Source organism: Periplaneta americana, chromosome 17, assembly GCF_040183065.1.
Source record: "Periplaneta americana isolate PAMFEO1 chromosome 17, P.americana_PAMFEO1_priV1, whole genome shotgun sequence".
Lineage (NCBI taxonomy): Eukaryota > Metazoa > Arthropoda > Insecta > Blattodea > Blattidae > Periplaneta > Periplaneta americana.
In genome coordinates, this window is record NC_091133.1 from 43,946,853 (window position 1) to 43,973,460 (window position 26,608).

The following is a 26,608-nucleotide window of genomic DNA, read 5'->3' on the forward strand; positions in this document are numbered from 1 at the left end:
CACTACTATCTGAAGCAAATTAAAAGAAGATATATTTAATGGTCATGACTAAAGAAAACAGATGTCTGATGCAGCATTTAAAAACACTGTGGTTGAAAATGGGAAAGCAGCATGGATATCATTCTGTGAATTTGTTTTAAAATTTCTTGGTAACAACAAGGATCCTAATTACCGAAACATTGTGGCTAACATGCTTGAAGCATACAAGGAACTTGGTTGTAACATGAGTATCAAAATTCATTTTCTGTTTTCTCACCTAGATTATTTCCCCGAAAATCTAGGATTTTCGAGCGAAGAGCAAGGTGAACGATTTCACAAGGATCTGCAGGAGTTCGAAAGGAGATATCAGGGACGATGGAGCATCAGTATGCATCCTCATTATTGTTGGATGTTAAAGCGTGAAATACCTGAAGACAAAAATAAAAGAAAGAGGAGCAGGAGGACTTCCTCAACTAAGAAGTAAGTGGTGTAATTTTTTATGTGATACATTGTGCTAATTTATACATCCAATAGTGAAGTAAACAAGCCAAAACAAAGCAAAAACACTCTAGTGACATGTATGAACAACCATACACATAATTTCAGCAAGTTTTGTCTTTTAAATATTGCTTTTGCATTTGAAATAAAAAAGTGAAATGAAAAAGTTTGTGATGAAATTCACGTAATTATACAATACATTTAAAGTGATTTTGCAAACAAACCTGACGTGATAGAAGTAAACGGATTGAAAATTCGAATTCAGCACATCGACATTATATAAAATGACATTATTTACTTTAGGCAACAAACATAAAGTTGAAATTCGCAGGCTAGTGTTATTAGTCCCGTTTTTGATCACAACGCCTCAATGCTAACAAACATAATAATAATAATAATAATAATAATAATAATAATAATAATAACAACAACTTTGGCGCAAGTTTAGAGATTTCGCAAGTGATTTCCTTGTAGGATTAGTTTTCAAACTAGGAATTTGTGACATTTGTGTTCAGGGGATTTATTAGTATTCTGCTCTATATTTCTTTCTGAAACTTTTTATGTAAAGAAAATTGAAGCAGGAAAACTTAAAAGTAGGATTTTCTGCATGAGCTCCTTGATATAAGGAGAAAAAATTGAAAATAAATATAATGCATAAGAAGAAGCATACAGAAATAGCATTTAATTGCATTCTGTGTCACTGAATCCATAAATTCAAATACCATTCCGCAAAATAAAACGCCATTTATATCTGAAAGCTATTATGTTTCATTTCAGAATGATAAATGTAACAGAAACACAATTACAAAAGCTATAAACAGATAATTATTTGATACAGAACCACAATTTAAGACACATTTCATAGCACTGATAAGCCGACTTGGCTCTCATCTGGGTGGAGTTACGTCTTGTAACTGCTGATTATTATCAGTAGAACGAGATGAAATGAGGCAGAAGGAACAAAAAAATCTACAGAGGGATGCACTTTTTACGTATCATTTGGCTTTTGCGTTATCTCAGGAGTAAAGTATGGATGTAAGAAGTGGAGCCCAGCCCCTCCCTCCTTTCTTGGTCCGCTGGTCCATTTGCCTCTTTAAATACAGTCGGTGAGAAGAAAAAAGAGATGGTTGTGAAACTAACTCGAGGATTCTACCAAGTTACGAAGAGACAGAGAGAGAGAGAGAGAGAGAGAGACTGCGAAGGTAGCATCTGGAAGAACAGTCAGTCTCTTCTCTTTATACAGGCACTATTTCAGGGGTTAACAAATGCAGGAGATATGCATCGCGTAATCCGTATAAATGTAATAGACTATTTAAAGCGTGCCGTCGGCAATCTTTCTCACTCTTTGAATGAATAAAAAGTTAATATTTTAACTTAATATTTTAATGCCGCGAAAATACAAAATAATTGAGATGCATAAATAAAAAACGTAATCCCAGATTTAAGGAGTTTCTTTTTCTTCTTATTTTTCATGACTTTTATCAGTGAACAGTTTCTATGGAATTTCGGCGTAAGACGCATGGCTATCACGCTAACGATTAGGAAAGCTTTCCAGCTGTCTCTTTCTTTTGTGGATTATTGTTCTTGGCGATCTCCCTTACCCCGCGGTTCCCTACCCTCTCAGCATGTTCGAACCATTTTTCACGTCTTGTTCATACCCATTTCTCAATGTCTTCCTTCTCAAACGTTCCTTTTTTTCGATGGTATTTCTTATTCTGTCGAGAGTGTTTTGGATATCAAAGATGTTTTATTGTACAGAGATTATCTTTAAAATATATAAATTAATTAATTCATTTTGTTAATATTACGTAAATAATCATCATGTCCCATTCAAAGGTTGGATCCAACAAATTCCGAGGCTAAATTTCATAAGATTATCTTCTTTTAAGGCCTCCAGTGTCTCTTAGTCCGCATGGTCTGTAGCTCTAAGCTGTCCCAGGTCATTCTAAAATATTATACCACCAGTTTTTTTAATAACTTTTAATTTTCATCACTGCACCATATTTTCAATAGTCTACTAATATCCTCACTTCCCGTTTCGTCTTCTAAGGTAACTCTGAAAAAATCTCATTTGGGCTGTTTACTAACTTCTTCTACTGTATCTTTCGCTCATAAGATCCAGATTCCACTACCACGTTTAAGAGTTAATTTTAAATTTAAGTTATATATACTTGAAGCTGATTTTCTTGCCTCATGTTTTCCGGAAATGTTTTTTGATATAGAAATTTAAATGTTACATTCGTATTTTGTAAATTTTCTTCCAAGTGTTTCATTTATAATATCTTCACATGATATAATAAATCTAGATTTTAAAATAATTTTGAGACTCGTTCATTTGTCTAGTCAGCTAATAGAGTAAAGTTGCATAATTCTGTGATACCCCTAATTCCGTGATACTTTTTTTTAAACTGAATGTCAGTCAAAGCTTTGCCGTCCGACCATAACGCCAAACATCTCTCTCGAAAGAGTGCATCTTTCGCTTACTTTTGAGATATCTGTAAACTTCCTAGCAAGATACCCAATCCTGTGACATTCAGTGAAAAAAACATATCACGGAATTAGGCAATTTTCCCTACAATCCTTGCTGTAATTAATTTATATCCTAATACAGCATCGGTTTTGACTTTTAACTTAAAATATTCATATCATACTCTAGCTATAAAAAAGTCATTCTATTGAAATGCATTCGTCTGTAAATAAAATTATCATCTGATTCTGCTGATAACACCTTATCTGCAAATAATATTGTCAAAATGTTACAATTTTGATTAACTTTACATTTAGGGTGATGGTTCCTTAAATATTTCATTTATTTTATTCGTCTGGGAATCAAACAGAATTGGAGATAAACCATAACCTTGACGTAGTCCCTTATTAAAACTAATATACTTTTCTCAATTATATGATTTTCTCCTTCACTTATCCGATTTTCTACACCTAAAAATTCTATTTTTGTGTTTTGTATAGCAATTTAAGGGTATTTGTTATGTTGGAATGAATATAATAATATTTCCTTTTAACTCTATCATATGTTTCAAAATTATCTTAAATAATCATTTTCTTTAATCTTGTGAGTAAAACTTTAAATAAGTAACAAGTCTACAGAAAATTACTTTAATTTAAAAAGAAAAATTGCAATTGAATCGGTTATTGGTGAAAGGAATTAAGTCCACTTTTTAAAGTTTTGAGATAATAGAAAAAAACTGTTTTGTGGATAATCTATTGAAGATTAAACCAACATATATTGTACACATAAAAAATATCTGTACAATACATGTTGGTTTAATCTTCGATAGATTATCCACTAAACAGTTTTTTCGATTATCTCAAAACTTTAAAAGTGGACTTAGTTCCTTTCAACAATAACCGATTCAATTGTTATTTTCTGCTGCAGTAATTTGTGTAATATTTTATGTTTCCCTTAATTGAAGCCTATTTTTTTTATTTATGATGTGGAATTTTATTTTCAACATAAACTCCATAATTTTGTGGTAATTAGGAATTCGGTACAACTAAAGGAGAATTAGAAGGGTAATAAAGGACATTTTAGTGATTCTTTATCCGTATATTCTGATGTGTAATATTTTTCTAGATATTGCAAGAAATTTAGAAATAAACAGGGCTGTAAACACCAAACTGCACTCATTCGTGATGCATGCTGACAACAGTAGGTATGTATCATTGAAAAATAAAATTAATGTATTTAGCGAACGCTATTATTTTTATCATTAATTTTATTTATTAATTTGAGAAAAAATGTTTTCCCAGTGTCTTTGATGAAACAAGAAGCACGGGAGCCACAAAATACCGAAAATTACATATTTTTATACGTACCCTAAAACTATTCGATTTAAAGATTACTGCTCAGAGCAGGCCTGGGCACTGGGCCTACCTCAATCTAGTTACTCCCCACACCACCTTCCCCGGCTGAGACAGTAATTTTAGGTCCGATATGAACAGACAGCAAGGTGGGCATTACTCAGTGACGGATTTTATCATTGCTTTTACGAGCTTTCGGATCTCTCTGGTCGCCTGAAATCCACTACTCATGTACAATGTCTTAATGTTTGTTTGTAAGGTAGTGTAGTGAAAATGATATGGGCGGGGATTTATGGGTTCACTTTTATTTGCCCGTTGTGGCCAGGACTTTCTCGGAGGTTGTCTTCTGAACATGTAATAAAATTCGATCGGATTCGAAGGGTGTTGTATCTAAAAACCTTGCTTAATTGTACAGTATGTCATATGGAAGAATTTTTAAACAGGAAATATGAAAATATATCATTAATTTAAAAAACACTAAATTTCGCTTACTATACAGGTAAAGAGAACATATTTTTAGTTAAATACTGGGGAAGCAAATAATTAGCAAGAAATGGAGGAAAAGACAATAGACAAAAAAAATATTACAAAGACATGCTCAGTAGATGAAGTGCAAATAAGTATCAAAAATATATATAAATCAAAGGATAAAAAAAAGATTAATGGAAAAGACAAAGCGAAGATTTTGTGATTGATTGATTGATTGATTGAATCCTTCATTCATTAGCAGGCAGATTAATTTAATAATAAATTGATTTACAGGGTTAAAGAATATCAATATTAACAAAGAAATATTTTTATAATATGACACCCTAAAAGAGTCATGTTAATTGATGCCCATAGCAGCAAGCGCGCGCTTTAGAGCCCAGGAGAGCCTGAGCGCTTTACAGCGGAAAGGAAAGACACAGACGAAAGAGGTAGTATATACCGCTTGATTGACCTATATACAGGGATGGCCAGCACTGATTCAATAGATAAAGGGAAGAGAACTTATTAAAACTGTATTCATGTTAATTTTTAGATTTGTCTGAGAAGTATAAGTGCATTATAAGAATGTAAGTTTTAATTTTAATGTTCATTTTTCACAAGTTTGATTTTTTTTTTTTTCAAAAGAAATATTTTCTTACCTTTTTTTTTAATATAAGAAAGAAATTTTCAGATATAGGCCTATTTATTTAGTAGCCTTGCAGAATGGTTTCGTAAATCTAATATACCGTAAATAAAAATTACTGAAGATAGTGTATTGAAAATTTTGAAAATATTCGCATGGAAAATGTTTGTAAGGAAATGAATTAACAAAGCAACTACTATTACATCAAAAGTAAAAGATAGGTGCCCATGTGTTGTAAAAATGTCAGCTCTATAGCTTCAGCAGATTTCGAGAAAATAATTTAATATTCTGATAATAGGAAGTTGCTCACCAATATCACCTTAAAAGCATAATGCGATAAGAGTTTTGTTATGGAATATTAGTTACACTTAAAACATATACAGCACCTAGGTAACTTTGCTTTGTACTGTAATATTGTTTTAATTAGTTTGATTACTTTTATAGGGCTAAAGGTACCATCAATATCAATTCAAACTTAGCATGTCATACTCAATCTCTTCTTTTTTTTCTTTTTTCTTTTTGGGGGGCGGGATATCACTTTCTTTATGAATGATGTGTTTCATTCATTTAGTAGGCAATAGTTGTACTCCTACGGAATTTATGTAAATATTCCTTCTTAACTCTTTATTATGTTATTAACATTTAAAACACAATTGCAATATTAAGAAACTGGTATTAGTACTTTTGTTTTACTGACAATATAGATAATATCAAACAGAAAGAAGCCATATAGAAATAACGACATAAAATTTCATGTTCCGTTTGAAGTTTGTGCACCACTATTTTCTTAAGCCAACTGGCTGCTTATTCATACACACAGCCCTTCCTCTTTCCATACCTAGCGCTTGATGCCCGCGCACGACGTCAAGGTCAGAAAAATGCGTTTGCTTTGACATCGCTGCCCTAAACGCTTTTAATGCGGAAGCAGATGTCCAGTCATTTTATAAATTCCAGTAATATATTTTCCTCTGTTACCGAATTGATAAATATGTAATTCTAATGTTTATTTATATTTATATACGTTAAAATGAGACTCATTATTTAATAACTTCTCGCCTGTAAATTAAAAATTTAAATTATGGTTCATTTAACAACGCTCGCAACTGCCAAGAGTATATCGCCGTCACCGGTGTGCCGGAAATTTGTCACACACTTAAATGCCATCGACCTGGGCCGGGATCGAACCCACAACCTCAAGCATGTAAGGTCAGCGCTATACCAACTACGCTACCCAGGTCGACTTCTCGCTTGTATAAATTTTTTTAAGATTATAGTAAAACAAGTTCCAAATCCTGCATTCTTGTTGCGATTACATGGAGTTGTTGATGCATATAAATATATTTCATTTCCTCTAAATTTACTCGCATTCTAGTATATTTTGTGCCTTCTAATTGTACGATATTTGTTTTGCTTCTCTTGGTCGATATATTTTCCACTAACACATTAATGCCGTCAGCAGAACCATGTACCTTTTAATTTCAGTCAACTGTAAACTCTTTCCATTTTCACCTTATATTTACCATGCTATCAACGTAATGTGATAAGGAAAAAATTAAAGGACTGTACATTAGCACATTATTGTGCGTGTTTTCTTTACGATGCTAAAAAATAAAAGTACTGTACAGCACATAGCCTAGTCGGCCTGTCGTTAATTCCACTGTAATCCCAAAGAGATGAAAACAAAACGTTAGTTTTTACATTAGGTACACTTGTAATAATGAAACCAACTACCGTACTAGCTCAGGCGGTAGCATGTTTGGCAGCTGATCCAGAGTTGTTTTCGAGCGCGGATTCGATTCCCGCTTGGACGGATTACCCGTATCGTTTTTCCCGAGGTTTTCTCAATCGTAAGACGAACGTCAGGTAATCTGGTGTATGCGAGTTGCATGCGGAAAGGAAAAGAAAGTCCGAGTTGAGTGCCACGATTTTGTAGGAGGCATCCAAATTGCGTGCCATCACATACACAGGTATAAACAAATTTAAAGTTATGTGGCGTGGGGGAAGTCGTCCTGGTTGGCTCAGTTGGTATAGCGCTGGGCTTCTATGCCCGAGGTTGCGGGTTCGATCCCGGGTCAGGTCGATGGCATTTAAGTCTGCTGAAATTCGACAAGCTCATGTCAGTAGATTTACTGGCATGTAAAAGAAATCCTGCGGGACAAAATTCCGGCACACCGGCGACGCTGATATAACCTCGGCAGTTGCGAGCGTCGTTAAATAAAAGATAACATTTAACTTGTGGGGGAAGGAAAATAAATGTCCAAGTTGAGTGTCACGATTTTGTAGGAGGCATCGAAATTGCGTGCCATCACATACATAGGGATAAATAAATTTAAAGTTATGCAACATGCCCCTTTAATTTTTTACATTTAAGACTGATAGCTACAGCTTCACGAAGAAGTTAAGATTGGTAGGTCCACGTTTAAAAAAAAGTTGAGTACATATATTTTGCTTCGTTGAACTTTGGATAGACACTAACAGGTACCTTATTGATAAACTGAAATGTTATTTCATTTTTATGTTATTGATTGCAATTTCTCTGCAACGAGTTCCTGTTCTCTTCAACACGTCCACTTCCCTTTATTATTTATTAGTGTCTTTTGAAAGTAAAATTTTAAAACATCAATAACAAATGGTTTCTAAATTTTTCACTCATCATTGTAGTAACAGTTGGCTATATGATCGAATCTCCTTCTGGGGTTGAATGCGTCTAAATATAACAGTTTTCAGTAGGTAATGTTACTATAATAAAATAAATAACTTTTAAAACTATTAATTAGTCCGCCGCTGTGGTCTCGTGGTAGCACCAGCGGGCCGGGGTTCGATTCCCCGCTTGGGACGAGTTGCCTGGGTAAGGCTTTTTTTCGGGGTTTTCCCCTCACTCCTATGGATGAATATGAGGTAACTTTATGAGGCGTATGGAACCCCACTCATTCTCGCCACTTCCTTTCCTCCCCTCATCATCCTTTCCTTACTATTCCTGTTGTCTTTCTTGATTTTCAGATCGCGCCTGCGGCGTCCCTCCGAAGTTCCTAATGCTCTCTGCCGGCCTCCATGGATATGCCAAAAAATGGTAGTAAGTGACCCAGCAGCGGGACCCACTCCCCTCTCGATGGGAGGAATGGCCTACATCTCAGACAGTTGGCCAGACGGGAGGGGTGGCGTACACCTCAGACCGTTTGAGGGGGGAATGTGGGGGGGGTTTGGGGTGGAATGGTACACGGACTTAGAGGGATGGCGGAACTGGTCGTTTGAGAGTTGGGGGTTAGGTCGGTTCGGCGTGGGTGCGGTCGTTGGGCTACAACTCATCCCAGGGACAGACAATAGACCTCAGGTTGCGTGCATAGGGATGTTCCCCTTCCGACCTCATAGACAGAGAAGAGTACTATTAACAGGTAATTTATTTCACTCACTCTGTCGTGTTGCACTACTGAAGAGTCACAGTTGAATCATTTGTGTAGGCCTAGTTACAATGTATGTTTGAGAGTCTATTTTATATTAATTTTGTTCTGCTTTCGGAGATTCGACATTTCTCTTATGAGAGTCATCCACGCATGCAATTCTAGTGACTCTTCAAAATCCCCACATGCAATTCATTGTTTACTTTCTGTACCTGAATTAATCCCACATGGAATTCGAGTGCGCCCAGGTAATCTATAGCGAATACTCGGCCTCATGTCGCCGTACACCATCTCCCTATCACTAATTCCATCGACACTAAATCAACCAGTAGTTGATACAGTGTCGTTAAATAGCCAAGTGAAAGAATAACGAAAACCATGGCCATGTACTAATGCAGTCATACCTATATTTATGTATTACTGTTCATTAACTAAGTGCCGGTGACTATTAGAAGAGAAAATTAACTCCTCCTACCTATGTTAGGCTACTAGTCTCTATTGTCAAAATCTCTCTCCATTTCCTTTTGGGTTCTCCAGCGCTCCTCTTTCCTATAGAACAGTTGTCTCTTGCCACTCCCACAATTTTGTCAAGGACAACTTTTGTTATATGCGAGGTCCATTCCTTCTTTCTTCTTGAGGTACATTTCTTTATCTCTTCTATTTCACATTATTGTCTAATGTTCTAGCTTTTTATGCTACCGAGCCTTATTATTCTCAGTACTTTCCTTAAATTTATCTTTCCGGTTGTTTTCATTAATTGCTTTGTCTTCGAGGTATTTGACTTTTCTCCTAGTGCATAATGTTAATGAGCCTTATGATCAGGCCTGCAGAACTGTAGCTCTTGAGAGCGACTGCTTTCCTCCCCTCTTTTACCCCACCCACCTTTTCTACCTGTGCGGTCACGGCGTTCTAGTTACGCTCGGCTTCATCAACATTCATTCTCGGGGCGGAAGTCGATCATCCCCAATAGAAGTGGAGTGAGACTGACGTCATAGTTACCCTACTTTGCGACTTCTGCGGGCCTGCTTATGATGCTTTTATATGGTATAGCCTTCCTTACTTTGAGTTCTTGGTGTAGATATTTATTTCTCTATATGCCACTTAGATGTCCGGATACTCTGTTTGCTTCGTGTACTTTATGTTTTACTTCATTTTGAAATGACTCTAAATATTTAAAACTCATAACATGTTTGATTGTGGTATATTCTGTATTACTAATATTTGCACCGTAGTGGTATTTTGTTTATTGTCATTTTTTGTGAATATTTTTAGAAATAGAAACATCTGAAAAACTAACGTTTAGATATGGGTAATGACAGTGGCTGCGAAATATGTCCTGAATCGTTCAAGAATGAACAGTGTAAAATTTTCCCACAATGAAATGGAAGAGCACCCAAAAGAATTACATTATACTTATCTTCAGCTTCGGGGCATCATTTTGTTGTGGGTGGTTAAAGCTCTACTTTAAAGCTATTTAGCTAACCATTCTAAGATATGTTCTGTTTCAACTTTGTCTTGGCGAAGGATACAACACAAATACCCAAAAAGTTGGCAAACGAGACCTCATAAATGTTGCGTAATTGTCCAAGAACACAATATAAGGACGCCATTGTGCTGTTACTTAAAGAAGTAAACTTACATATAGACCCACTTTCCAACATCGTAAGTCCAGCCGTTCAGTTTTCCTTTCGACTAAAATTTGGAAGACGAGTTTCTATTCTCGAGCAAAGCTAATGTTCAAGTAACTGCTTAAGTTATTGAATGAGAGGTGATAGAATTTCGATAACTTGAGGAGCAAAGGACATGTAAAAAGAAATTGAAAAATTGTTACTCAGCAAAAGAGATCAAAACGTAAAGCAGTCTGAAACCAAATGGGAAATGGACTATTGTCATTTTCACAATAAAATATGATCATTGTATGACTTTCCCGCAATAATATAATAATAATAGTTTTATTTTCCCTCGCATAGTCAAGGCCATCAGGCTTTCTCTTCCACTCAACCAGGATCAAAGCAGATATAGGAAAATAAGTACCGGTATACAAGTATTAACTTAAAAATAATAATAAAAATAACACAAAAAAGATTGAATACATATAAATATAATCACAAACAGGAAAATACAGTCCGGTGTATAAGAATTAACTTAAAAATATAATAAAACAAAGTAAGGAATTAATACATATGAATATAATCACAACGAAAGGAATATTACAATTAGTATAATCAGTATGGGTTACATTGAAACAATGAGAATTACCTAGATAGTAATGTTAATTTAAAAAAAAAGTAATGAATACATTGAAAATAATATAACAATAAAAACTAACTAAATTTATACCTCCAAAAACCTAATTCTGTGCATATAAAATACACACATCAAAATAGTCTAAGGAACACAGTATTTTTCATTTAATTCTCAATGAAGAAACATAATAATAATAATAATAATAATAATAATAATAATAATAATGTTTTATTTTCGCTGGCAGAGTTAAGGCCATAAGGCCTTCACTTCCACTCAACCAGCATTAATCAATACAATACATAAATTTAAATTACAAATATTTACACTACAATTAAAAGGTTCTCCAGCAATATTCTTCACTACACATTTATTTAAATTTAGATAAATCTATAAGGTAAAGTAGTAACTTAATTTATGAGCTAATTTAATTCAATGAATTATAATTAATTTAATATTTGAGATAGCTAGTAAAATGATGAAAATTAATTTAATATAAGCTTACTAGGACTATGTTGCAGGGAGAATATATATATTTCTATTTCTATAATGAGAATATTAATGTAATTGCCATTAGAGGTTTTGTAAATCTATTTAGAGAAATTAATGATAATGATAATAAGAATGAACAGATGTTAGTTTCATTATAAGTAACATACTACATGACATGCAAGTATTATGTATTATTTATGTATAGAAAACACACTACATGGTATGAAAGTATGTAATAATGTTAAAAAAAACACTCGTAACTTGTTCTCAGAATGAAAAGATTAAAGTCTTAAAATCTCAATGTTTGAAATCTTTACAATACTGCTGTTTTTCTCAACTTCACCATCGCGGCTTAAAACGACGTTGAACATTCATTTCTACTATTTTTTAATGTTTTACACTGTTGACGTTACCCAAATTCTCCGTTACAAATGAACTAATCACCCTATATGACGCACTAAAATGAGAAATTCCAATGTAATAATGTAAATAAAACATAACACTGGTTGCTATGATGTCTGGTGCATTGATAAATGAATAACTCACTCATGTGTACTCAATGCTTAGTATTTATTTGCGTTTAATAACATCATGTTCCTTAGACAATTTTGATGTTTTTATTTCTAAATAATCTAATTTTAAATGATTGAAGATTAAGACTATCCCTGATTTCCAGATGCAGCGAATTCCAGAAGCGGGCCATGGCTATTGAGAAAGAACGTGAATACAGAGATATTTGATGACATGGTATTGATAGCAACAGATTGTGCTGTGAACATGTATTACGATTATTATGTGAAGCTAGGAGAGTAAACAGAGAGGCAAGTGTTTCTTCGTAAAGAATAAATCTGATTCTGATCACAATTTTTTTCGTTCGTCAATACTTTATTTCTGTAAAGATAGAGCATATTTTCGTGCATTGCCTGAAATGCAAGTTTTATTTCCTTAATAACTTTTTTTCCTTCTTCAGACCAAGAAATATCGCCCGTTGAGACTTAAATTTGCTTCGGAAATCGCTCTATTTTTTTAAAACACATTATATAGTTTTCAAAATTTCCATCTTACTATATGAGGAAACTTCTGTACATAGAAATGTGGTATGCGAAAATCACTTTTCATTTTTCTAACTTTTTCAGGGCTACGATACACATGTAACAGCTGAAGATCTTCCTAAATTGTAATCAAACGTTTATGAAGGAAATTTGTGCAACATTATTGGTATTTACATAAATCTTCTTAAATCCTAAAATGTGTACTTAAAATTCGGATATTTCGCGTTAAAAGAAATGCTTTCCAGTTGTCTAACAAACAATTTCATTTTTGCCTGTCAATCGAGTGATAATTTAAGAAAATAAACTTCAAATAGGTATACAATTCGTAGCATGGTTAGAAAACAAAATGTATACCTGAACGTTTGTTGTACACCTATGACGTGGTACTGTCTAGATTTAATGTCATTTTCATCTCCTATTTTCAAGTTAAAATTAAGCAATGCCATACATTCTCTGGCTCCCCTTCTTAGACCGCAGGTCTACGTGTTCTAGCCAGTGGACTAAAAAAGGAAGAGGTCTCAGAAAAAGTATGTTACGGAAAAAGGAGTAAAGACATCTCTAACAATATAAAATTGTATATTGGGAGATAACTTGTAGAATCAGTAGTTTGTTATTAATGTGAAGCATTGAAACTGAGAGGAGGATAAGAATGCTTTTAGCTATTGAGATGAACTAGTTGAGCGGCAGTTTGTGTGTGTCAAGACGGAAAAGGATTAGGAATAAAGAAATGATGAGATTAGAGGGAAAAGATATTATGGTGATGGTAGAGAGAAGACAATTGCAATGGTTAGGACATCTCTGCATATGAGTGAGGAGAGATATACAGGGTGACTCACGAGGAAAGGTAAAAAATTTGGGATGTGAATTGTGAAGTCATTCTAAGTCAAAAAGTTCATATGAATATAGGTCCGTTTTCGAACTGTTACGGAGATATGGCTCTTTTATTTCACAAAAAATTCTGGGATTCATTGCACTAACTCGAATTTAGAGACAGATAAAGGACAAATTTAAAGTTCATATTCACGTATGCATACATACCTAATATTCTAGATGTCGGGGTCGATGTTTTCGCACATTTGCAAAGATACATCCTTCTGCTTCAATGCACTGTTGCGCTCGGGCGTGAATCGCGCTCATAGCTCGGGAGAGTTGCACGTGGCTGTTCTTTATGCGGCGTTTAGCATCCAAAATACGGTCGATTAGCGTCTCTCTCGTTTTCACCTTCCTTTGGTATACCAAGTCTTTCATCCCACCTCATAGACTGTAAATACTCTTCGATATGGTACTCTTCTGTTCGGAAAGCATCGGTCATATTCAACGACGGCACGCAAAGAACTTCCATCGCACAAACCATAAACATACACAATATCGGTGCATTCTGCAGTCGAAAACTTATAAGGCATGTTGAAAAACACAACTTAACACTTCTTACAACTGTACCTGTATAACTGCTGTATAGCAGCTGACTAGACTGCTGCGAAGTCACAAGCGATAGTGTATTCGTGTTATGCGCGGGATCTGTGTCATTACATCAGATACGGGCAGGCGATTGGATATTTCTAATGCCCCATCACCCGGTTTTTGAGGTGAATGAATTTATTCTTGTCGCTCACAATGCAGATTCCAATGTTATGTCATTCATTGCGATCCGTGACCTTGTCTCACATCCCCCGTCAACAACATATGAGCCGTTCAAAGCAAAAGTGGTGTAAGTCAAAATTGGGTAATGAGGTTTACAGTAAAAATTCTGTAAATTACAGCCCAAAGTAGCAGTTAATATGTCTTCCTTGCTATCCACTGCCTACTAATAGTTTAAATAAATTGAATATTAATTGCTACTTTGCGCTGTATTTTACAGAATGTTTACTTTAAACCTCATTACCAATTTTTGACTTACACCACTTGTGCTCTGAACGGCTCATATGTTAACGTCTGATTCACATTGGGGCGAGACGTTTTACCAAAAGAATGCATCTAACTCCGCCATTGTTCGAAAACGGACCTATGTTCATATGAACTTTTCCATTCAAAATGGCCTAAGATACCGTATACTAAAGTTTTTCCCTTTCCTCGTGAATCACCCTGTGTAAATGGACACCGAAAGGTGGACGGAAGTGAGGAAGACCCAGGAAATCTTGTAATGAAGCTTCTTTGAACTATAAACAACAGAAGCCTTAACCTCGATAATGCTAAATATTGAAAACAATGGAGGTTGGGGACAGTGAGAGGAATTATGCTGTATAAAGCCCATAATTGAATAAGAATTTAATTGTTCAAAACGCATAAAATTTGTATTTTTGAAATAATATACGCGGCGCTTTGAAGCGGAAGATAATACCTTCCTAGTGCAGGTAAAGTTGGATTCACTACCATTAGTCGGAAACTAAAGGACCGAGCAAGGAATTATGCCATTCATTCTCACCAAAACCAAGGTATTTCTGCACACACCAATTTAGCAGGGAAGAGACGGTTTTGACTCTGCTTTGGAATGAATGAGACATAATTTTTTAGGAGTAAATGTGTAGGAAAAACACTGCTACCATTACCTCGCATTCAGAACCTTAAAAAAATTGACCTTCAATTTGTAATGAGATCGATCGTTTATATCTCTCATGCTCTTAAATTAATCACAAAATTCATAGATGGGAGGATAATATTAAAATGGATTTGAGGGAGGTGGAATATGATTGTAGAGACTGAAATAATCTTCCACAGGATAGGGACCGATGGAGAACTTATGAGGATGGAAATGAACCTAAAAGCCATAAGTATGAGTACGCCATGTGTGTCTCGCTTACTTTTGAAACAACGTAACTGTATTTGAGGATATAAAATTTCTATGACTATTACACTTTTACTACGTCACACTACTTTTGACCAATAAAACTGTACGAAAGGACGTCATTCAACCAATCATGGCTGCTTATCGCACAATTTTATCGCGTTCCTAGCATTTGTTTATTTTTATCACTACCCTAGCATTTGTTTCTTTGTTTGCCAACATTTCAAACTGCACTGGTCTGGACGTCAAAAAATAGTAAATTAAAAACCACTCCAGTCGATGCACAGCAGTTTCAAATATGACTCATATTGGCATTCAAGAACAAGAATTAATAAAGATCACTGGCCATAGCTATGCATCTTCCCTGAAACCCTACTTACAAATAAATGAAGAGCACCATTCGGAAATCCTGAATAAGTTGAGGGATAAACCATGTACACATCACCAAGTTCACTTCTTTTACGCACACGTCCAATATAACATCAACTGAACCACCAACCACTAAAACATTCAAATTTGAAAATTGTACCTACTTTCAATAATTGTTTCTTTTAAAAATTATTCATTTTTATTTTTTATTTCATCATCGTTAATTAAAATGTTTCTTGTTTATTTCATCATCCCTAATTAAAACTTTTCTAACACTCGTTTATATTATTTAGGTTATGTTATAGCTTCTGCTATATGATATTGTGACTAGTCACGTATCAGAGATTGTTTAATACTCAGATTTATTTAAAATAATGTGTCAAGTGACGTTGATTACTGGGATCCGGATAATTGAAGTGGAATGCAACTGCTTTAATAAAACTGAAATTGAATCAACAAAGCATTCTTGACCAGTAACAGTCCACAGAGTTCAATGAAGATTCCATAGTTGGCACAACTGATAAGAAAACAGCTATTCATGAGAGCAGTGCTATACATAACACACTACTGCCATCTACTAGTGTAATATTTATAATGTTGACATGGTACAATTTTGAAGACAGTTTTGTATTTTCGTAAGTCAATATTTTATTGTATTGGAGTACTTCGTTACTTCTGATCTTTATATACTTTCTTCTAATCGTGTAATATTCAATTAAATCCCACTCAAGTTTTGATTTTCTCTAGATAAATCAAAACCTCTAGTGAGATTACTGTTGATAAAGACAAATAACAAAATAAATTATAAATTATGAAGTAATAGGAACAGTTCTTATTTTCTCTCAGAAATATATAGAGATATGTGCATGAAAATACAACAACGAACACAAAAAAAAAAATGAAAAAATTCCATATCGTTGGAAACGAATAAGATTAATGAAAAACCACTAGTGACGATAATGTTAGTACTCATTTTACCAGATCAGTAAACTCTTCATGGTTTTGGTTTACCCTGTCTTTCCACAGTTTCACCTGCTGACACGCGCACGACGCATCATTCCTCCGTGCCTTTTCTTTTCTCGTATCAAACATTCTCGCGCGCAAAGCTTCCTCTTCTTTCTATTTCCTAACCTTTTCCTTTTTCTTTTCCGAACGCCCTTCTCATCTGTAAGACTGGACGCTAAATTCCCCAGACATTCCAGACTAACACTCCCACCACCCTAGCATAGTTCCTCCCTTATTTCACAGGGTGCTTAGTGCTCGCTCTACTTCTGCTATCTACTTCCATCAAACTCCCCTCCCACACCCTTGCCTGTGTGTGCATGTGTGCTCGTCCGTGCGTGCAGCTCGGAGGAAGTGGAGTGGTACTGGAAATTCAAAACTGAATAATAAGCTTATGTGAAACTTCTTACGACTCAAGAATTGGGTTAGCTTAAAGATGACATTTCGTGGCAAAGTAGAGAAGTGCAGAGGTGCTTATCGGCCGGGATATGGAGCATCCCTAAGCATTGCAGCCTGCGGAAACTTTTTGTGCATCTGTGATGAAATGAGCTGCGTGCAAACTGTGTTGCGCGGTTAAGGCCATATCATATGTTGTTCTCCAGTCTTCAAATATGTATACTGTATCATACCTGTGGTGGTGTCTTTCCTCATAGATCTACATATTTATGAGTCCTGATATTCCCATCTGACAAACAAACTGGAGACTGCGGAGTATCTTTATAAAGAACTATGAATCGTCTAGAACACACACCATAGCCAAGTGCTAATTAGAGGACAAATCGCAGGAAAAATCTACTGCGGCGGACGGCAGCTCTTACGTCACGCGAACACAAGAGATGCCCTAGTGGATATAATAATAAACGAGGAATTTTGAAGAATGTTCGTGGAATGGTGAGGGGGGGGGGAAACGGGAGAATCCCAGGAAAAATTTTATAAATATTTATCCGTCATATCTTAGATTTGAATTCAGGTCTGCCTCCGTCGTAAGCTAACGCTCTGGTAACTGAATTATCAATGCGGCTTTCGTGGCGAAGTAAAATTTATTATACATCTTGATTACACAACTTTTAACACTGTATCACTTCGGAATATGCATGATAAGAACTTTCTTGTGTTAAGTATTATTAGGGGTACCTTGTTAACATGTTTCGACCTATTTTTCTCTTATTGTTGTTGTTTATTCAACTTTTATAAGACAGGTCTGAACCTCGCAAGTAATACCAACAAGGTACCACTTATGAGGCAACTATAGCAGAAGATGATGTGGGGTGACCAGTTCTTTTCCCTCTCCATTCCATACTCGCCGACTACCTACATATTACAGATGCATAAAAACAATTATTGTTCTTCCTCTCACACATATCATCAAGTGAGATGTATTGCCTTATAACATATACGTTTCAGCCAGAACCTCAATCAGAGGATTTTCACTTATTATGTAATGTAAAATGAACATCGTATATGTATGAGTTTAACCATAATTACTATTGTGAAATTCCATTTTTGAAATCTTGCAGGGAGTAATTGACACATTAACATCCACATATCAATAATAAATTAATAGAACTAGTGTAAACTTTTAATTATTATTTGGGTTGTAAAATTGGCCAAATACAAGACATGGATATAGATGTAAAAATAGACAGATTCCAAATTATAGTTGGAATTATAAGGTCACTGAAGAACAAAACAAAGAATGAAAAACAATTGAAGTTTTGTAAGGTGATGGCAGTGCCCTTTTTAACATATGGTAGTGAAAAGGGGATACTAGGAAGAAAGGAACAGAAGAATTAAGCGCGCGGAAATTATAATTTTAAGACCATTAGCATGATGTACAGTACGCTCAGAGATAAGTTCAGAAATATGTAATAACATAAAATCTAAAAATATATAATTTGACTGATGAAATGGATGCATGTAGAAGTAAATGGTACTAACATGTAGGCTTATTGCCAAAAGAGACATTGCAGTTCAATCCCGGATGATGCAGAGACACAGAAACAACCAATAATTCGTTGGTGAGAATCGTTCTGTACAGAAGATGCAACTAAGCAATAGGCCTACATAAATATTATTAGTACAAGAGAAAACATCAATGTTTCGGACCTACAATTGGTTTCATCATCGATATCCTTTCACTTGCTTATTCAGATGATGAAGCCGATATGTAAGCTAGTTCCGAAACGTTGTGACACACTACAGAAGCTAAAAAACCCGCACTATGTTGTGAAAGCCTCAAGTGAATTATAACATCTTGATTACACAACTTTTAACACTATATCACTTAGGAATATGTATTATATGTCTTTCTCGTGTTAAATTTTACCGTACCTGGTTAGCATGTTTCGGCCTGCTATTGGCCTTTTTCAGAACTGGTTGTTGCTGGTCAGCAGCATCTTCGTTATCGTCTTCGTCACCAGCTCCTTAAATTGTGTTATGTTTCATGATAATCTTTATTTCGTCACTATCCTATCTCCAAATCCACACTTTCCATCCCTATCTAATATAATTTTTTTCCATATCCACCAATACCACTACAATCACCGCCGCCACCGCTATCTCCAAGTCGATACCGACTACAAATTTTATTCCACCTCTATTTCTACTCCATTTGCGACGCAAGTCTCTACTTTTGTCACCATTTCTATCACCACCAATACTACCACAATTTCCAGCTTTTTCCTCAATCACAAACAGCACTATCGTTTCCTTCTACACAACATCACCATTTCCTTCTCTATTGTCAGCAACATATCCTTCACACCAACTTCACTACTTCTATCGCTACTTTCACCACCATATTCAACTCCAGAAAAATCGCCATATCTCTGTAAATATCCACCAGCACCTTCAACATCAATATTACAATCATTTTCATTTCTTTATGGGATTTCTCTAAATCATTTCGTCGCCTGAATGCAAGAACTGGGTAACTTGATTTTTCATATATTGTGATATCGCCTATTTACTTATTTATTGCACTAAGGAATATGTCCCTTTTTCATTGACCTATTTGTTATATTGGAAAATAGATGTCGCTGGTATCGTTCGATCAGTTACCTAGATCCTGGATTATATTTTGTGCGATTTTTGCTATGCTATAAAAGAGGTAAGTAAAAATCGCAAATTACGAGTTACCTAGTTCTTGCATTCAGGCGACGATTTTGTCTGGACTGTACAACGTAGTACTGTATTGCATCATAAAAATAGTCTCAAATTAGAATGATATGTAATCCACTCCCTGTTAATCGAATAACATTATCGTAACTATTGTTTCTGGACTTGAAAAAATCATCATCATCTTCATCATCATCTTTCACGGCATAGGATTGATATCCTGTTCCGATTCATAAATTCGCCTTTTTCTTGGTCTACCTCAATCTCATCTATTTTTTGGTTTATACGTCCAGGACATTTTTGGGACTTTTGTACATTGCATCGTTTATAAATGTTCGGCTCATCTTCTGTGTTTACTTATCTCCTTCAATACTAGTGAGACTCCTAACTCCTCTCTTATTAGTTCATTTCTTATGTGATCTCGTCTCTTATACCCTTTTATTGCCAATAGAAATTTCAATTTAGAAGACTGTATAAGGCATGACCATTAAATTCCGGGACTGTGTCTGCTGTGGACGAACAGATCACATGATCTACACGCGCGCGCAGCAGTGACGGTAGACGACCTCGAAGAGACGCGAAACAAAGTTTCAAAGCGCTATCTTCATTGAGACCTGTATTACACAAGGTTTTCTTAGCACATGAATCCGCGCATTTGCGAAATCACGATGGACTCGAAACTGGAGCAGAGAGGCAACATCAAATTCTGCGTAAAACTTGGGAAATCGGCAATCGAAACCCATGCAACGTTGAAGCAAGTTTGCAGCAACGAAGCATTGAGTCGGACGAGGTGTTTTGAGTGGCATTCGCTTTTCAGAAATGGCAAAACATCGCTGGAGGATGACGAAAAGCCAGGTCGACCACACAGTGCAACACTGCCGAAAATATAGAATAAATTCGACAAATTATCATCAGAGAAATTGCTGACTTCAACATGTCATTTGGAGAGGTTCAAATGACATGTACATCATTGCTGCCAAGTTCGTGCCCAGGCTTCTGTCACAAGGGCAAAAGGAATACCGTCTCGAAGTCTGTCAAGATATCCGTCAGTGGTCTCTGGTTCACCCAGAATTCTTGTCAAGGATCACTACCAGTGATGAGAGCTGGGTCTACGGTTACGATCCTGAGACCAAGCAGCAGTCTTCGCAGTGGAAAAGCCCTCAATCTCCAGGAGGCATTCCAAAAATGGTAGAAGCGCTGGTATAGGTGTATAGTTGCCCAGGGGGGATTAGTTTAAAGGAAATGGCATTTGGCGGAGTGAATGAAAATTCAGGAGATAATATTAACTTTCCTCTCTGAGTTTAATTGGAGTTAAGACATTCCTCCTTGGGAGGTTCCTGTCCTTTCGCTGTGAAAGTCTGATAGTGCGGTTGTCTGTTGAAGTCTCCTTCGAGCTTTGTGCCAATGTTGAACTGCAAATTATACAAGACTGTAAATGTGATTACGATATGTAGAAATACTCGCCAGCACAAAATTTGAATGTAATGAAATATTGTCACAAATTACATTGAAAAACAGAAATGAAAGTTGGGTATCAATTAATACAAAATGCCGATGGCTGAATGTAGTCGAAATGTGCTACTGAAAACCGATTGCATGACTAACAAATTTAATCATTAAGAAATGTTACTATACGAGTAAAATTAGAAGTTACACTATTTCTAGAAAATACATACTTGGATATCAATGCAATTAAATTCAAGAAATCTACAAAATTAACTCTGATTAAGTGCCAAAAAATGTTCTATGTTATACAACAACGGGCGACGAGATGGTGGAAGAACCCAATGAAATAGAAGAAACAATATAATATATTTTTAAATGCTCTCCTGTTAAGAATGGTGATAATTCAAATCTTAATGTATTTAGGGACATTTTTCCAACAAGATAATTTAGGGATCACACCCGTCACTGTACATAGTCGACGTGTCAGTCTTTCAGCTATGAGGCAACTATAAATTGGCGAAACGAATGAAAATTCAGGAGATAATATAAATTTTCTTTTTCTCAACTACAATAGCCTTTTAGGCCAAGACCGCCCCATTGATCCTATTCTATTGATTCCTTTCCTATTCCATTGGCTTAATTGATGACTCTTAAGATAGATGCAAAGTATATTCAAGGTTCCAATTTGTAAGTCACTGTACTTGCTACTCCGTTTACAATAAATTATGTTGCCGGCTTTAAGAATTTGGAGATTCCTTCACGACCAACACCCAACCCGAAGGGATATGAACTTTTCTGTCACGATTAATATATCATAGTCGAGGAAGGTTTCGTTTTTTTTGTACCAAATTCTCTCTTTCACCCTTCCCATGGGAATATGATATGCTGTCAACTATATCATTGCTTTAGATTTTATGACGAATCGTAGGCCTATAAGGTATCAGTGTGCTCCAAGGACTGCTAACAGCCATTCGCCCTTCTCTTTTATTTTGGCTATGAATCGACTATGTCAGAGATCCGGACATGTACCTCACGAGATATCCATTTCACTACCATAGGTGGGGATGACAACATTCATTTTTCGAAAGAAAAAAAAACAATGTGATACATTTTATGAATGTGTTACAGAGTAGAGCATCTGTTTTTAAGTAACGGGCTCATCTCGGGAATAATCTGGTTTGCTCTCTAAATGACGCTACTATTGTGAATTGGTTGTATAAATTTGTTGTTAAATTTATTTTATTTATACATGCTTTAACATCTAGATTATGTCGCTGTGTACGATCTTCGGGTTTGCAGTAGTCAGTAGACAATTGTGATTCTGTTTCTATTGTCATATGTTACAGATGGCGTTTATTCATTTTCACAAATTTTAATTGATTTAATTATTATGATAATGGCGATTAAGGCTGTGATGAATCATGGTATGTAAATTTCCAATCCGGCATTTGCATTTGTGTGTAAAGAAAATCGTGAAAAAATTTTGCCATGTTGACCGGCCATGGAATTTGAACTCGGGATCTCCCTAACGCGATTGGAGTGCGTTACCACCGAGCCATGTTCCTCGTTTATGCATTTTTATGTTCACTGTTTAAAGGTTTTGTCTTTTAAATAAATGGGAAAAATTCCTTAATAAATTTTGAGTTTGTTAAAATGATAATTCCAAGCCAGCACCATACAGCCAATCAACCAGCTCATTGACACTCGATTCATCTATGAGAATCTGATTATACTGGTAATACATAACATGGTGCTCTAAAATTAATAACCGATCATTTTTTCTCTTACGTTCATTCGTTTATCCTATGTTCATTTTTACCATTATCTCTACTTCGATAGTAAGCCTGCATCAATAAACGTGGCCAAGTCAATCTGGTTGAATTGTTAAGAGGGAATGTTGAACTCCAAGAAAATATCAGCAATCATACGCTAACATCTAACTCTCAACATGGAACAGTTATTAATTATAATAATTGTACCATTAATTATTACAAATCAATAAGAGTTGATGGAAAAAGAGATGTTATAAAATTTATTAGGCCTATAAGCTTAAGTTTAATGTTAAAAACCTATACTCATACAAATATGTATAACCTTAAATGTTTACTTTTCTTCTACAGAATTGAACAAATTATTAGACTAAATTAATTATAACTTATGTGCAACAAAGCTGTATTTATCGGCAGAAATAATGAACAAAAATGAATTTTACACAGAAATAATGAACAGAAAATTGAGTCTGGAGGTTATTAATATTTTGTGAACATTCCCTTATTCTTTATTAACATGTTGATTTTGTCAGGGATGCTGGAAACCAAAGTTTGACACTTTCTTTGAATATAAGTATCATTTATCCAGATATCAGACAGTGTTTAAATTAGTCCATGCTTTGTTGTAAGCCTCTTTTTCTTCACTTTGTTCTTCAGTATAGATCACAGATTTTCAATTTTGTTCATGTCCGGTCTTCTTGCAGGCCGTGGGAGAATATCTTCTGCAGTATATAATTAAAACACCAGTAGTACCAACATAACGAGAAAAAATATACTTATCCATTGGAAAAATATACCAGAAGATGTAAACAATCATATTTACAACAATATAGACTCTGTGAATTATACTGATAGTTGATATGACGAATTATATTATGTTTCCAAGAAAACGTTTTAGTTTAGTAATTTGTCCACGTCTGTATAATTCATTTGTTCTATTCCTACCATCGCTGATTCATTCAAATACGGTAGAGAAAACATGCATTCTGCTATTCATTAATGGCTGTTCATTATGTTGCTATAACCTGAAATATATTATATTACGATATACCGAAGTACATATGATATTTCCATGCAGAATGTTTCTCCGTTCCACCATTCTTCATCATAACCTGAAATGTTCAGTTGTATTTAAATAAAGTAAATTTCAGATATTCGCATTGTCCTGCTTGCAATAAAGGTAATACAATGTTATGTGTTCTGCGAAGTTGAAAGTAGTAAGTCACTGCCATGAAAATGAACATAATGTTTACGTTATAAAAATTCCAATAAAAATAGCATTTTTCACGCATCAGAATTATCTCTCTGAATACAATTCGTGCTTAATGTTTTCTCTGTGATAATTTAATTGAGCTTCTAAACTCTCATATGTTGTCATAAGACAATTTTTTCTCGACCTTCGGTCTCGAAAATAATATCATGACAACATATATTCTTTAAGCACAATTAAATTACTCAGAAACTATTAGCACTCGTTGTATTATAGAAGATAATTTTATCGAAAATTCCATCTGTCTTTTCTCGGACATCCTGGCTATCTGCTTTTCCAACCTATCGTCTCCTCCAGGTTTGTAAGCCATCAAAACAACCCCTTTTCCTCCAACTCCTGGAAAGGGAAGGAACTGAGTATTGCACTTTGCTGGCTAACAGGAGTAGGGGACGTGAGAGTGATTGCCTCTAACACCACCCTTCAACCTACTCTACGCCCTGTAACCCGTTAGATATCTCTCTCTTACACGCACCTCATGAGTTGAAGTAGGAAAAGAAAGTTATTTCAAATATTTGTGATACACCAGGATCGCATTTCATGATGTTGACGACCTGAGAGTTGAGGAATGAAGGACTTACTAAAGCAGACGATCTAGAAGGAAGTCCCAAGATTCGAAATTAAAATGAATTCCAACACGGCGAATTGCAATTCAAGAACAAAATTATGCTAGACACGAATGCTCTGCCAATTACTGGTTTTTCAATTAGTAAACATTAAGAGCCGTATTCATAGACATTCTTAGCGCGAGCTTTCGGTGGATGATCAGCGAACTAACGTTTTTCGTATTCATAAACCAGTGTCAGTGATATGTTATGAATCCTGTTTAGCACGCTCGTAAAACGGGCTAGCGTAATGTCTATGAATAGCACCCTAAGGGCCGTAATCATAGACATTTTTAGCGCGGGCTTCCGGTGGATGATCAGCGTTTTTCGTATTCATAAACCAGTGTTAGCGATAGGATATGATTTGAATTCTGTACTAGTAACCAGTGGATAGCCGGGGCTAACTTAGTACGCTCGTAGCGCTTGCTGCGAAATGTCTATGAATACGGCCCTCTCATTTCGTTTTCTGTAGTACTCGTATTATTCCAAAGATTTGTTTTTAATTTAATCATACGTAGATGGATAGATATTCATATGCAGATAACTTATTAAAATGTTTCGAAATTTTTACAGAAAAATGAAGTATTTCATCATTCAGTATTTCGAGAAAATGTTCTTTTATATCGCCTGCCCCTGTGTGACTGCTCACATAAGGACTTCTCTTTTAAAGCAGGTCTAATGAGTAGCTTTCGTCAGTACTCAATACTTTAGAACAGGAATCGGCAAAAATGTCATCGTGATCACTAGCAATAATGACGTCGCAGGAGCAGCGTAGTAATCTGCCTTTGCTTCACCTCCCTCTCTTCCGTCCAACTCCTCTACAACTCAAGTACACAGGCATCTATCAGTGGCGGATTACCTGATAAGATTTAGATTGCTTTTTCTCAAACCTTCAACATCTGTTCGGAAACACGTGTTTTGAGAAAGAACGGGAGGAATAGTATTTTTTGTGCATATGGTGACAATGTAGATGTCTCTTGTGTTCTAAAATTCTAATAGGCACTTATAAATAAAACATCTAGCGACATTACGGCACGTCATAAGATTATCACGAAATCAAAGGTAAGCAAGAACATATCCAATGTAACTGTAAACGGAAATGTATACAGTAGAAAATAAGTATAAGCATAATTTTCTTTTCTTACGGCTGGAAGGAGCGAAGCAATTAAAACATAGAAGAAACTAAATTCAAATAACAATTCCGGTACTAAAATATCATGAAACAAGCTGAGTCAAAGGGAATTCCATGTTAGTTGTGTTACTGCTTTGGAAATAGAAAAATCATTGAAGTGCTATAGTGAAGGACAGTTCATTAAAACATATATAAATAAAGTTGCTAACAATATTTGTCCCGAATAATCTGAGGTTTTCAACAGAATAAAATTATCCACACGGACAATACAAAGGATGGTAAGGGATATTGAAACACTAGCTGAATGAGAAATAAAATAAAAGATAAATAAACAGTGGTCTAATCTCTCGCTTTACGTTGAAATACAGATATTGATACAGTACAATTGGTAATGTTCACTCGCGGAGTTACGAAAGATCTCACTGCATAAGAATATTTGCTCGAAGTCATAGCATTTAAAGGAAATACAACAGGAGAGGAGTTATTCCAACCATGAAGAAAAAATATATAAGAAATGAATCTGAAC